The 10,482-nt window shown below is 39.6% G+C and overlaps 2 non-coding genes across 2 annotated transcripts; one reads left to right on the top strand and one right to left on the bottom strand.

Moving 5' to 3' along the window:
* Positions 1-8,244: 8,244 nt before the first annotated feature.
* Positions 8,245-8,316, bottom strand: TRNAC-GCA. Its single transcript has one exon. It is a non-coding gene; the product is annotated as a tRNA-Cys (tRNA).
* A 43-nt stretch (positions 8,317-8,359) lies between these two features.
* Positions 8,360-8,466, top strand: LOC122421775. Its single transcript, XR_006263592.1, has one exon. It is a non-coding gene; the product is annotated as a U6 spliceosomal RNA (small nuclear RNA).
* The last annotated feature ends 2,016 nt before the right edge of the window (positions 8,467-10,482 follow it).

The raw sequence follows: 10,482 nt of genomic DNA, 5'->3' as shown, positions 1-10,482 counted from the left end.
GTGAGACGTCTACCACATGCCAAGCACAACACACAGGGTGTAGAGGTGAACTAAGAGGGCCTTCACGGAGCTTAGCATCTAGTGGGGAAAGCAGCAACTTTCAGTGACTGCATCTTACATCTCGTGGTCAGAGCTGGGCCGGACACGCCAGGTGGTCAGCTTGGAGGAGGTCAGTGAGAGGCTGTCTGAAAAAAAGACATGTAAACAGAGGCCAAAGGATATACAATGATAGGTCAGGCTAGAAGCGAAGGAAAGGCCATTCTAGAAGGAGGAAATTGCATATGTGAAATCCCTAAGACAAGAACAGGCATAATTTTAGTTATACAAGATGAGTTTGTTCTATAATTCTGCTGTCTAAGCTTGTGCCTACAATTAACAATACTGTGTTTTACAATTAAAATTCTGTTTAGAGAGTAAATCTCATGTAAGTGTTCATATCATCATCAAGGATGGAAGGACAGAGGGAGAGAGGGAGGGTGGGAGAGAGGAAGGAATGAAGGAAGGGAAGAGAGAGAAAGAATCAAAGGAGGAGCTATCAAATGGCCAGGATGGTTGAAGTGGGGAGCAAGGTGAATGGGGTGAGGTTGGAGGGGGAATGGGGCGAATCAGGAGTAGGGAAGGGCTTGGGGCTGGGGCAGCAACTTGGAGATTATCTCAAATGCAATGGGAAGCTACCGAGGTTTGAAGCGGAAGAGTGGTATTATCTGCTTTCCATGCTGAAAGGATCTCTGCTGACCAGCTGAGGGTGGAGCAGTGAGAAGGCTTTTGTTGTAGTTCAAAGAAAGGCTTTGGAAATAGGAAAAAATGGATAGATCCACAATGTATTTAAGAGGTAGAACTGTCAGAGTTTGTTGCTACAGTGGGTATGGAGTTGAGGGAGGGAAAAAGAAGAGTCCATGGTGACTTCCAGCTTACTGGCATGAGAACTAACACAGAAGCCCAAGAGAGAAACTGATAGGGGGCAAAATTTATCCCCTAACATGGGGACCCTAAAGCAGCTGAGAGGTTGTCCAGAAAGTCTATAGGTGCCTGAGTCTGCTGGGGAGAAATACCCCCCAAAAAACACACTGTGAGCAGTTGAATTAGGGAAACAGCCTGAAGTCTACTGGGCGAACAAGCAGATAGATGCTGTATAGGTCTGGTGGAACTGCCTTCATGACAGTCCAGAGCCAGGTCTTCTTTGACCTCTGGGCATTGACCCATCTGGGCTCCTGTCACACACAGACACACAGCCTGAGTTGTCACTAAGGTCTGTGCAGGGAGCAACAAGATCCAGGGGAGAGGGACTCTCAATCTATGAGGATATCAGCTAAATGTTTACTGCATGCCCGGCATGCCCCAGGCCTTTGGCAGAGGATGCAAAGATTCCAGAGCTAAACTTATAATCTTGTCGAAGAAGCAAAATACATGAAACAAGGCATCCCATTCAGATCCAGCTCTGCTCAGAAATGGTTGGCTCTGTGCTCATTCTTTCAAGCCCAGGTAGATAAATTTTGTGTTAAGGCATTTTGTCTCATATTGGTCATAATTCCTGCATTTTAACAGGATTGGGTTAAAGTTGTAAGTCAAGAATGACCACTGCTGGGTATTAAGTTTCTAGGATAGAGACTGTGATCAGAAAGTCTCTGCTTTGCCTGCCCAGGGCATTATTCCAAGCCCCAGGAAAGCACCATTCAAAAGGCATTGCTGTGTCAAGCCCTTCCATCCCACCTCTCCTCCCACTGTTTTTTAAGCCTTTTTTTTCTTTTAATGTGGACCATTTTTAGAGTCTTTTGAATTGTTACAACATCATTATAATATTGCTTCTGCTTTATGTTTTGGTTTTTGGCCATAAGGCATGTGGGATGTAGAAACTTAGCTTCCCGACCAGGAATTGAACCCACACCACTTGTGTTGAGAGGTAAAGTCTTAACCATTGGGCCACCAAGGAAGTCCCTCCTCGCTCTCTTTTCTTTCAGCCACATCAGCCTTACTTTAATTCCTGGAAAGTGCCAAGCTCTTCCCTGCCTCTGGACCTTTGCACATGCATTATTATTATCCTCTTATGCCACTCAACTGACTTAAATTGCTCATCTCTCAACTCAAGCCTCACTGCCTAGGGGACGCCTCCAGCTTCCTGCTGTTGCCAGCAAGCTTTCGTTGTTAATGCACACTTAGAGCCCTCTACCTCCCCTTCACAGGGAATTTCCAACTCCCAATAAAACACTGACAAATGTGACAATTTCATTACTGTCTATTTCCTCCACTCATCAATAAAAGCATCAAGAAAGTCTGTTTTTTGTTTTTGTTTTTTTTTATCATCCCCAGTGCCTAGCACAGTGCTGGATCTATATTGAAATGAAAGTCACTCAGTCAAGTCCGACTCGTTGTGATCCCATGGACTATACAATCCATGGAATTTTCCAGGCCAGAATACTGGAGTGGGTAGCCTTTCCCTTCTCTGTGGGATCCCTATTAGATCCTTAAATAAAGGATGAAAAAAGAAATGAATGAGTGAATGAATGGGTGAATGGATAAATAAGTGAACTTCTTCATGGCATCATAACAGATGTGCTTAGTAGTCTTGGCACTGGAGCCATGCCCCTGGGTAGGTCTCCCAGGGCAGTCAGGCAGAGTCATCCTCGACCAAAGTAATATGGGAGGTGCTTTGCCAGAGAAGCTAAACTTGCTTTGCCAGTGCTTGGAAGGGCCTTTTGTTTTTTAGTTCACTGAGGCCAGAAATGAACCAGCTGCTGAGCCAGAAGATGATTGCTGGGGTCACTGCCCCTGAATCCATGATATTGAACAATTCCATCACTTCTGGCTGCTAAGTGATTCAAGACCAGTGATTCATGATGGAGGAGTGGAAGAAAGTGCTGGATAAACACCTCCAGCAATTCTCCTGCTCCTGACAAGCCCTGAACCAACATGGAATTTCAGTTGTCAAAGCAAGCCAGTTTCCCATTTTGATATCCTCACCCAGGAGCAGAGATCTTCCTCCGGTGGAAGATGCTTGTTTGGGCACTGTTGCTTTATGCACAAAATCCCAACAGCTTTGCCCACTCATCCCCTGAGTCTCTGGTTGTCCAAGACCTGCTACAGCAGTGAGAAAGCCACCAAGCACATAGCAAAGCCAAATGGGTTGGGAAACAGATCAAGTCAGAACCCAAACTAAAGGCCAACACATTAGGCATTTTCTAGAAAGGGGTGAGGTTTTTAATCATATCCTACAGGAGAGGGGGCAATTAGAAATTGGAAAAAGGAGATAGAAGGAAAAAGACAGAGGTCTCAAGCCTGTGCTTCTGTGATGATTGGTCCAGGATGACAGAGGGCTGGGGACTTGTTGTGAGCATCATCTGCTTTGCACTTAGAAGCAAAGGAAGTCAGCTAGTGCCCCGTGGAGAAGGGAGATTTTCAGATAGACCAGTACGTTATGTAGTATCTAAGCCACCTTTGGAGCTTTTGATTGTCTGCCTTAAGGAGAAAGTTAAGAATGGCACTTGTTGCCTCCATTTCTGAGGCATTTTTGATGTCTAGCTAACACTCAGAAAGCACCACTGTGCTCTGGATCTCACTCACCCAAGATGAGCTGTAATTTTTCAAGAGCCAGCCACTCATCATATAATAATCAAACCAAGATGAACATAGGAGGAATGCAAACAGCACAGCTTTGGCTCAAAGTCGGGGTTGGGGGGCATTCCCTACTGAGAGAAACAAACAAAAGAGGAGGCTTAAATAATCTCCCACTTTCCCAGGATGAGTGGAACTAATGTTTGTATTTCTACTCAATGTATTCAGTTAGAGAAGACCTGGAGCCAGGGTGGTGGAACCCTGCCTTCTCATCCTGAATCCTACTATACTCTCCAATTCTATGGCCTCAGACATATTGTTAAACTTCTTGAATCTTTCTTTTCCCACTGTCAAATAAGATGAACAATACCTACTGGTCCAAGAAGCCCTCTCTGAGGAGGTGATATTTGAGCTGAAACCTAAGTTTGAGAAAAATCTAGATGTGAATTTCTGGGGAAAGTGCTTTCCAGGCAGAGAAAACAGAGGAATCCCAGAGCCTCACTTATTTGAAGAGTAACAACAAGAATATTCGAAGCTGGTGTGACTGAAGCAGAGGGAAGGAAGGAAAGAGAATAGGAGATTATGTCAGAGAAGTAGTGATGAACCTTAAAGGCCACAGTTTATATGAGGCATGATAAGACCACATCAAGGTGTTTTAGGCAGGAGAGTATATGATTTACATTTGTAAGAGATTATTCTGGCTGCTGCATAAAGAATGGATCAGGATGGGCAGGAGGCAAGGTATAAGCATGAAGAATATTATGAGAGTACTGAAAGCATTTCAGCAAGAGATGGTTGCCTGGGGGTTGCCAGGATTAGAGGAACAGCAGTGGAAGGAGATGAATTGGGGATATGTCACGGAAGTGAAGTCAACAAGACATGGTCATGCATGACATGTACAATTCCAGAAGTCCAACGGTCTTCCTTTATTTTGTACTATCTTCGTCCTCTTCAGTCCAAGCTGGTAGCATTGCTACTGAGATGGTCAACTGGATTCCTAAGTCATATACACATCTAATTGTTTTAGCAAATGGTTGTCCAGCTACACACTTATTCTCTCCAGAGCATGCCTTCTTCTTTTTTTTTTTTTTTTTTGTAATACGGATAGGCTGATAATTTTCCAAATTTCAAGTTTTAGTTTCTCTGCTTCTTCAATTTATTTCTTTCCTCTTGTCCTTGGTTTGTAACTATTGATAGAATTGGTATATTTGATTTCTCTTTTTTCTGTGTGTCACTAACATCTTAAAATTTCTCCCTTGTTTACTTTAAATTTTTTAATTAATTTATTTATTTTAATTGAAGGCTAATTACTTTACTATAAGAAGCCAAGGAGAAATCATGTTACACTTTCAACAGTGTGTTTTAAAAAAAAAGTCTCTTTAGCTAAGTATCCAAGTTTATCACTTTTAAGTTATACTTTCCACAAAAAAGTAGAACAAAATGCAGCCAGGTTGTCTGACACTTTATAACAAAGATCACTTTTCCTCAAGTTGTTAATAACAATTCTCATTTCCATTCAAGACTATAAGCAACTTTAATATTTGTATTTCTAACAATAGTCTCTTCAAGGAAATCTAGATAATTTTTCCTATCATGAACCTCAAAACTCTTCCAGGTCTCATAAGATTCTGGTAAGATGGTAAAGTAGGAAGCACCAGAAATCTGTCTTCCCACTTAGACAATAATTGAAATGGCAGGATATGTCTGATGTAACTATTTTGGAACTCTGGAATAAAAATCTTGGAACTTCCAGGGAAAGATTTAGAGAATAGAAAATTGCCATTAATTTCTCTCAGTTTTAGTTCTCAGCACAGTAACCGCTACTCATTTCCCACCGCTGTCCCTTGGAAGGCAGCTGTGTGTGCTTCTGCGTCAGCGTGCACACAGCTTGTGGGAGCCAGGGTAGACAGAAGAGACCCTGTCCTCCACGTATTAAGGATCTATGCTCTGACTGCTGACTGCTGCTGCCCATCACAGGGCTTTGAACAAGGAGGCGGGCAGCCATTGCTGCTCCTCTCATTGTCACAAGCCCCACCCACTTCAGCTGGGGCGAATTCCAGGGGATGTAAAAGACCAACCACTTCTCTCCCTTTCATTTTTCCTTTTTTTCCATTTGCAAGTCAGACATTAAAGATTAGGACCTTTTTTAAACTGCCTGTGTGGGGAAAATTAGGAAGTGACCACACTTGCCTAAGGAACGTTTCAGAAAAGATTTGAGAAGACCTTAAGTTTACACCCCACACTGGTCCTCCACACAGAGATAGCTACAATAACCAAATAAGCAAAAAAAAATATATATATATATAAACAAAAACCCCCCAAACAAAAAACAGCAAACACTGAGAAGGAGGGAGAATCTGATTTCCAGAGATATCATATTATTAGATTCAAATGTCCAGTATGGCCTACTCAGTGGGAAAAAATAAGGTGTTTTCCCTGAAAAGGGCCTGATGACAGATACACTAGACAAAGATATTAAACAAGATTTATAAAGGTACTCAAAGCACTACAGGAAGATGTGTACGAAGTCAAGAAAATAATGTATGAACAAAATGAAAACATCAATAAAGATTTAAAGATCTTTAAAAAAACAAAATAAATCCTGGAACTGAAAAATACAACTGAAATAATTTACTAGGAGGATTTGAAGATTTGAACAGGGAGAGGGGGAAAAAAATAATCTTCAGGCCTGAATATAAGACAATGGAAATTATCAAGTTTAAGAAACAGGGAAAAAAATCAGTTGTTAACAGAAGGGAGCAGAGAGAATTTTAAGAAATAATTACTGAAAACTTCCCCAAATTTGATGAAATACATGAATATAAACATCCAAGAGGCTTGTAATACTCCAAATAAAATGAATTCAGAGGATTCACACCAAGACAGATTATAATCAAATTTTCGAAAAGCAAAGAAAAAAAATCTTGAAAGCAGAAAGAAAGAAGAGATCCTCAATAAGATTATCAGCCAATTTCTCTTCAGAAATATTGGAGGCCAGAAGGCACTGGGTAGATAAATAATCAAAGTGCTAAAAGAAGAAAACTGTCAACCAAGACTGCTATATCCAGCAAAACTGTCCTTCAAAAGAAAGGGAGAAAAGTAAGACATTCCCAGATAAACAAAGTCTGAAGGAGTTTGTGACCACTAGATCTGTCCTGCAAGATATGATCAAGGGAGTCCTGTAATGTGAAAATAAAGAATACTAGCCAGTAACTTGGAAGCCAGATGGAAAGATATCAAAAAGATGGGCTTATAAAAGCTAGTGTTATTGTAATGACAATTTGTAACTGCACTTTTTTGTTTCCTACATGGTTTAAGAGACTGAAACATTTTAAAAAACAAATATTAGTCTTATTCTTTTCTACATAATTTAAAAGACTAATGCATTTGAAAGAACTATTAGTTTATTTTTTGAGCACACAGTGTATAAAGATATTATTTTGTGACATCAACAACTGAAAGGGATGGGACAAAACTGTCAAGGAGCAGAATTTTATATATTATTGAAATTAAACTGGTATAAATTCTAATTATATTGTTATAACTTTAGGATGCTAAATGTAATCTCCATGGTAACCACAAAGATAATAGTTAGAGAACATAGACAAAAGCAAATGAGAATGGAAGTTAAGCATTTCACTACCAAAAAAAAAAAAAATCAGCTCAACCCAAAAGAAGAGAATAAGGTAGGAAATGGGGGGGGGGGGTGGTAAACTGCATAAAACAAATAGGAAAATAGTAGAAGTCCCTCCACCTCAGTACAGTAACCCCCACCCCAACTTATCTCTGGTTTTGCTTTCTGCAGTTACCTGCAGTCAACTGCAATTCATAATTATTAAAAGAAAAATTCCAAAAATAAATAATTCATAAGTTTTAAATTGCATGTCATTCTGCATTGCATGATGAAATTTTGTGCCACTCTGCTCTGTTCCACCTGGGACATGATTCATCCCTTTGTCCAGTGTATCCATGCTATATACACTACCCACCTATTAGTGCCAGAAAAATAAAAGAATAAAACATAGCCTATATAAGTTTCATTGCTTCCAGGGGTTTGGGGCATCCACTAGGAGTCTTGAAACATCTCTCCAGCAGATAACGGGGATTACTCTAACTACTTGAATATAAGTGGATAAAATTTTTCAATCAAAAGAGACTGGCAAATGAATAAAAACATCTGATCCAAATATATACACAAGAGACTGACTTTAGGCCCAAAGACACAAATACATTGAAAGTGAAAATATGTGAAAACATATTCCATGTAAACTGTAAGCAGGAGAGAACAAGAATGACTATACTAACTTTAGATAATATGGGTTTTAAATCCAAAAAGCTTACAAGAGGAAAAGAAGGATATCAGATGTTAATAAAAGTTTCAGTAGGCAAGAATATACAAAAATTATAAACATTTGTGCACCTAATTACAAGTCATCAAAATATATAAAGCAAAAACTAACAGTTTAAGGAAGAATAAATAGTTCCACAATATTGTGGGGACTATAACACCCTACTCACAATAATAGATAAAATAACCAGGCAGAAGTAAAGAAATAAGGGATTTAAAAAACATAATAGACCAACTAGATATAGGAGACATATACAGAACACTTTAACACAAAAATAGCATAAGCATTCTTCTTAAGTGCACATGGGACATTTTCCAGGGTAAAGCATATATTATGCCAGGGAATCTTCCCTACCCAGGGATCGAACCCAGGTCTCCCGCATTGCAGGCAGGCGCTTTAACCTCTGAGCCACCAGGGAAGCCCCAAATTGAGTCTTAAGAGACTTTAAAAGATATTATACAGTGCTCGCTTCAGCAGCACATATACTAAAATTGGAACCACACAGAGAAGATTAGCATGGCCCCTGCAAAAGGAGGACACGCAAATTCGTGAAGCGTTCCATATTTTTTTCCAGAAAAATAAATGACCCAATCAAAAAATGGGCCAAAGAAGTAAACAGACATTTCTCCAAAGAACACATACAGATGGCTAACAAACACATGAAAAGATGCTCAACATCACTCATTATCAGAGAAATGCAAATCAAAACCACAACAAGGTACCACTACACACCAGTCAGGATGGCTGCTATCCAAAAGTCTACACGCAATAAATGCTGGAGAGGGTGTGGAGAAAAGGGAACCCTCTTACACTGTTGGTGGGAATGCAAACTAGTACAGCCGCTATGGAAAACAGTGTGGAGATTTCTTAAAAAACTGGAAATAGAACTGCCATATGACCCAGCAATCCCACTTCTGGGCATACACACTGAGGAAACCAGATCTGAAAGAGACACGTGCACCCCAATGTTCATCGCAGCACTGTTTATAATAGCCAGGACATGGAAGCAACTTAGATGCCCATCAGCAGATGAATGGATAAGGAAGCTGTGGTATATATACACCATGGAATATTACTCAGCCATTAAAAAGAATTCATTTGAACCAGTCCTAATGAGATGGATGAAGCTGGAGCCCATTATACAGAGTGAAGTAAGCCAGAAAGATAAAGAACATTACAGCATACTAACACATATATATGGAATTTAGAAAGGTGATAACGATAACCCTATATGCAAAACAGAAAAAGAGACACAGAAATACAGAACAGACTTTTGAACTTTGTGGGAGAATGTGAGGGTGGGATATTTCAAAAGAACAGCATGTATACTATCTATGGTGAAACAGATCACCAGCCCAGGTGGGATGCATGAGACAAGTGCTCCGGCCTGGTGCACTGGGAAGACCCAGAGGAATCGGGTGGAGAGGGAGGTGGGAGGGGGGATCGGGATTGGGAATACATGTAAATCCATGGCTGATTCATATCAATGTATGACAAAACCCACTGGAAAAAAAAAATAATAAAAAAAATAAAAAAATAAAAAAAATAAAAAAAAAAATAAACAGAAAATAACAAATGTTGGTCAGGATGTGGAGAAATTGAAAACATTGTGCACTTCTGGTGGTACTGGTGCAGTCATTATGGAAAACAGTTTGGTGGTTCCTCAAAAAATTAAAAATACAATTATCATGTGATCCAGAAATTTTGAAGAGCGCTTGCACACACATTTATAGCAGCATTATTCACAATAGCTAAAACATGGACTCAATCCATCCACCCATTGATAGATGAAGGAATAAGCAAAATGTGTTATATAAACACATTGGAATATTTTTCAGCATTATAAAGGATGAAATTCTTCAACATACTATAACATGGAAGAACATTGAGGACATTATGCCAAGTGAAATAAGCCAGACCAAAAAAGACAAATACTGTTAATTCCACATGTATGAAGCACTTAAGGTAGCCAGAATCATAGAGTCAGAAGATAAAATTGTGATTGTCAGGGGCTAGGGGGAATGGGCTGTACTGTTTAATGGTTAGAGTTTCAGTTTTATAAGATGAAGAGTTATGGAGATCAACAGTGGTGCTCGCTTCGGCAGCACATATGCTAAAATTGGAGATCAACAGTAATGATGGCTGTACAATAATATGAACTTATATAACATCACTGAACTCTACCTAAAAATGGTTAAGATGGTAAATTTTATGTTATGTGTATTTTACCACAATAAAAAAATTGGGGGGAAAACACCAGCAGAAACAACACTCTTCCACACTCTATTCAGTACTCAATTCCAAAGCCATTTCCACATTTCTATGTATTTGTTACAGTATCCTGGAGCATGGGGTTAGCAAGAAGAGGGTGGGAAAATAAGGAATCTTGGATGATGTCCAGATATTTAGCTGTACTGGATGGGTAAATATTTATGCCCTTTACTAATGTGAGAAGATATAGGAAAAGTAAATCAGGGAGTGACTGTTAGACATCTATTTGAAGAAGCAAATGAAGTGTTCAGAAATACAAACCTGAACTTAGGAAAGAATTTTAGGTTTGAAATAGATATTTTGGAGTTATACA

The sequence above is a fragment of the Cervus canadensis genome, chromosome 18 (genome assembly GCF_019320065.1).
Source record: "Cervus canadensis isolate Bull #8, Minnesota chromosome 18, ASM1932006v1, whole genome shotgun sequence".
NCBI classification, from domain to species: Eukaryota; Metazoa; Chordata; class Mammalia; order Artiodactyla; family Cervidae; genus Cervus; species Cervus canadensis.
The sequence above is the reverse complement of the archived record's forward strand: the minus strand, read 5'-3'. Positions and strand labels throughout refer to the sequence as shown.